Below are 5,011 nucleotides of genomic sequence, written 5' to 3'. Positions count from 1 at the left end.
TCACAATGAGAAGCCACCACAATGAGAAGCCTGTGCACTGCAATGAAGAGTAGCCCCCACTCACTGCAACTAGAGAAAGCCCACACGCAGCAACGAAGACCCAACACAGCCAAAAATAAATAAAATAAATTTATTAAAAAAAAGAACCAACTGGAAATTCTAGGACTTAAAAATACAATAATAGAGGGCTTCCCTGGTGGCGCAGTGGTTGAGAATCTGCCTGCTAATGCAGGGGACACGGGTTTGAGCCCTGGTCTGGGAGGATCCCACATGCCGCGGAGCGGCTGGGCCTGTGAGCCACAACTACCGAGCTCGCGCATCTGGAGCCTGTGCTCCACAACAAGAGAGGCCACGATAGTGAGAGGCCCACACACCGCGATGAAGAGTGGCCCTCGCTTGCCACAACTAGAGAAAGCCCTTGCACAGAAACGAAGACCCAACACAGCCAAAAGTAAATAAATAAATATATTAATTAAAAATATATACAATAATAGAAATTAAGAACTCAGTGGATAGTTTTAACATCAGACTAGACACAAATGAAGAGAGAATTAGTGAAGCAGAAAATGTTACTAAAATCTTACAGCATAATATAGTTGTTAAGTATCTGCTGTGTGCCAGGTACTGCACACACTGGGGCTACAGAAGTGAAAAAAAAGGACATAGTCCCTGTTATTATGGAACTGACATTTGAATGGGGGAAAACATTAAAAATTATGGTAATTTAAGATTTCAGTAAATGCTGTGAGGAAGTCAAAAGGGTGGTGTGAGAAAAGGGAAATGGGAGGAGGACATATTGTAGGTTAGTGTTCAGGGAAGACCACTCAAAGGGAATGTTTGTGCAGAACGAGAGGGACCTGGGTGAGCAAAACACCTCAGACCATTCCCCGTCCCAGTTTCACAGTGTTCTTTAATGACTGTTCCCAGGGCCTTGCACAGTCTCACACTGGGCAAGTGCTCAATATGTACTTGAGCTCAGTGACAGAATGGAACACAGCAAGGATGGAGAGAAAGGAAGGGGGTTGCAGCACGTATTACAGTATGATCTGCCCTGCAGCTTTCATCCCCACTGAGAGAGGGCTGTGATCCAACAGCGCCACAGAACATTCCAAGGGAAATCTTCATCCGTTTGTTCATCCATCCATCCGTCCATCCATTCATTTCAGACAATTTATTGACACTTACTGTGTATCAGGTAAGATGAATGAGTAAAGATCCCTTCCCTTGAGGAGTTCATAGTCCAAGAAGGAGACACATACAGAAAAAAATCACAAAAAGGAATAAGGAATGCTCTAATGGCAGCAGGCCTACTAGAATGTAGAGTGTAATTCTACCTGGGGGGAGTGGGGGTATTCATGGAGGAGGGGACATTTGAACTAGTTCTTGAAGGATGGAGGGGGATTTTCCCAGGGGGAAAAGGCAAAGGAGGATGTTCCCATTGGAAGGAGAGGCCTCAACATAGGAGAGAGCATGATAGTTTCTGGAACACTGAGAAGGGTGAAGGGCAGGACACGTAATATGAAGGTCCTAAATGTCAACAGGATATAGGGAGGGCTTGACCCAAGGCACCCGTGATGTGGGTGGAGAAGAGGGGGAAGGTGGGAGAGAGAGCCAGGTTTTTATTCTGAAGGAATGCTTGGACTGAGAGGACCACTTTCTCCACTATTATTTACCTCTCTCTCCTGAGCTGCTAGGAGCTGATAAACTCTTGTTTCGTTTTGTTTTGTTTTGTTTGCGTTACGTGGGCCTCTCACTGTTGTGGTCTCCCATTGCAGAGCACAGGCTCCGGACGCACAGGCCCAGCGGCCATGGCTCACGGGCCCAGTCGCTCCACAGCAAGTGGGATCTTCCCGGACCGGGGCACAAACCCATGTCCCCTGCATCGGCAGGTGAACTCTCAACCACTGCGCCACCAGGGAAGCCCGGAGTTGATAAACTCTTTAGCCCCAAAGGGGTCATAATTGATAAGGGTTTTTCAGGAAATGACCTAGAAGCAAAGTGGACTCTATCCTCAAGAACAAAGGCTCCAGAACCCTGTAACCCTCTAACCCTGTAACCCTCTACTTCCTCATCCCACAGGTGGGGAGCAGACCCAGAAAGAGCCTCCCTCCTCCCATTCCAGGGCCTTTGCACCATTGTCAGGCAATGAGCATCCACTCCAGGATGGAATCAAGAAGAGGCCAAGTGGCCCCATCCCAGAAGTCCAGAGGGAGTCCTGGGTGAGCTTGGAAGCTGGACAAATTTTCCTCCAATGTCCTTCTAACACTTAAATCTTTTTTTTTTTTTTTTTTTTTTTTTTTTTTTTTGGCTGCACTGGGCAGCACGCGGGATCTTAGTTCCCTGACCAGGGATCAAACCCGTGCCCCCTGTAGTAGAAGCGCGAAGTCTTAACCAGTGGATGACCAGGGAAGTCCCTAACACTCAAATCTTAAGTAAGCCTGGAGACCTTGGAAAGATTTCCAGAATCATCTAAGATGGGAGATGGAAAAATATAAGTCAGAAAAATAACTATTAGGCGAGCTTAGACTCTTGTTTCATTTTCATAACTTTGTTTTTGGAAAACATTTTTTTAAAAACAATATGACAGTGTTATGAGAAATTTAATTTGCATGATAACCCTACAAGGTGGGTTCTATTAGAACCTCTATTTTTCAGATATGGAAACTGAGGCTCAGTGGAGTAGCTGGAGCAGAAACAGCCAGCTAGTAAGTGACAGATCCCAGCCCCGTAGACTTGTTAAGTATTGGTGGCCCATAATATTTCCTCAATAAATGATGGCCATCACTATTTTCCAAGTTTCTATGAAGAAAATGTATACTTTTATAATAAGGCCCTGACTTCCCCCAATAACTGTTTTTTTAAAAATAATAAACTGGGGACTTCCCTGGTAGTGCAGTGGTTAAGAATCTGCCTGCCAATGCAGGGGACACAGGTTCGATCCCTTGTCCGGGAAGATCCCACATGCCGTGGAGCAACTAAGCCTATGTGCCACAACTATTGAGCCCACGCGCCGCAACTAACGAAGCCCGCGTGCTCTGGGATCCATGTGCCGCAACTACTGAGCCTGCATGCTGCAACTGCCGAAGGCCGGGCGCCTAGATCTCGTGCTCCACAGCAAGAGAAGCCGCTACAATGAGAAGCCCACGCACCGCAACGAAGAGGAGCCCCCGTTCGCCGCAACTAGAGAAAGCCCGTGCTCAGCAATGAAGACCCAACGCAGCCCAATATATATATATATATAAAATAATAATAATAAACTGCCCGCCAGGTTAGAGGGCTCCCACCTCCCTCACAGGAACGAGATATTTGCTGAATGTCTGCCTACAGCAGAATCTCAGGCCATGCTTCCAGCCCTGGGTAAGAGGGAGGTATGTTGTAAACTCTGATGCTTGGGTAAATGCCAGTTCACTCCCCAGTCTTGCTGAGGTGGGAGGCAGCGGGCACACCAGGACCCATGAGGCCAGGGCCCCCTGCCTCCCATTGCTGTTGGTCCTTGCTTACCTTTAAGAGCAGAAGGAACATGAGCAAGGTGACAGTAAAAGGTTGCTAGTCCCCTGACTATGGCTCCAACCCCCCAAAACACTTGGCCCCAGCATGACCTCGAACTTTCTCATCTATCTCAAGCCCCTGAGAACTTTCTGGGAGCAGCTTAGTGGCAAGAGAGCTCTCCCACCTCCAACTTCCAGTCACACTTTCCACCTGAACCCTTCCCTTGGCCATGGACCTGTACCACCTGCACCTTGGCTTACCTTTGCCTGCCTGCATTACTAAAGTGGGAGCTTCTGGAAAGAGCACAGATTCTGGAGGCAGACAGTTCTGGGTTTGAATCCACTTTTCTGCCTTCTACCTGCATAGTCTTGAGTAAGTCACTTTACTTCTCTGAGCTTCAGTTTTCATCTGTAAAGCTCATAATTTTGGCATCTGGCACTTGCAAGACACTCATTAATCGGTAGCTTCCTTCAGTCTTCAATTGGTGTGTAAAGAATGCCTCAAGGAGCCTGCCCTGCCCTAAATGCAGTAGATGAGAAAGTCAAATGGAAAATATTAGTAAGTGCAGTTTGAGACACGCAGAGAAAGGGCTTTTGTGGTTAAGCCAAGGCATAAGGAAGTGGGTGCCAGAAATCATAGACACCCAGATCACAGCTGGAAGACTGAGATAATGATAATGCTAGTTAAAAGCAGGAAATGTTTTGAAAACTTATTCTGTATGGGTATTGTGACAGGTACTCTGTATACATTATCTCATTTAATTCTCATGGCAACTCTGTGGGAGTGGGTATTATCCCCACTTTACAGAAGAAATTAAGGTAACTTGCCCAAGGACACACAAGTCAGGATCCACGACTCCAGAGGCCTAAGTCCATGCTCTTAACTAAACTATCTCTAGTTGCTTTAATCCAAAACCTTATTTTTTCATGTGAGGCTCAGGAGGGGAACTGTTTCACCCCAAATCACACAAAGTGTCTTATCCAAAGGCAGGGGGAGTCTCACCCAAATTTTTACACAAAGGAAATAGAATATGAGCGTCCCTTCAGGGCGCCGTTTGGTCAAGAAGTTAGCAGAGAAATTCAGATTTAAGAAACATTTATTAAGTACTTGCATCATTTCCATTCATGCTTAAAAGAACTGCCCCCTTAGTACTGTACTGATCAGATGAAAAAACAGAGGGATAAATGTAATTTCTCCCAAAATCAATCTAGCAAAACAGTGGCATTGTCGGGATTACACATTCAGGTCCAGAGGCTTCCAGCAGCTTCGTGTATCTAATCCCAGGTTCTTTGCTTTCTGTGCCTTGGGGTGACATGAACAGGCCCTCCATTTCTCCGGAACCCGAGTCCGCTCAGAGCGGTGGATTCTGGGATTTACAGTATCCAGCGATGAATTTAGACTCCGTGGGCCAATAGAATTCGAGCACAGACCGCTGTACCCGCCTCCGCTGCCTGATGGTTGCTCAGGGACACCCCTCGAATTAGCCAATGAGAAGCGCACGGGTCCTGGTCGCCTGGGAAAC

Source organism: Mesoplodon densirostris, chromosome 2 (genome assembly GCF_025265405.1).
Source record: "Mesoplodon densirostris isolate mMesDen1 chromosome 2, mMesDen1 primary haplotype, whole genome shotgun sequence".
Classification (NCBI taxonomy): domain Eukaryota; kingdom Metazoa; phylum Chordata; class Mammalia; order Artiodactyla; family Ziphiidae; genus Mesoplodon; species Mesoplodon densirostris.
Note: the sequence above shows the minus strand (reverse complement) of the source record.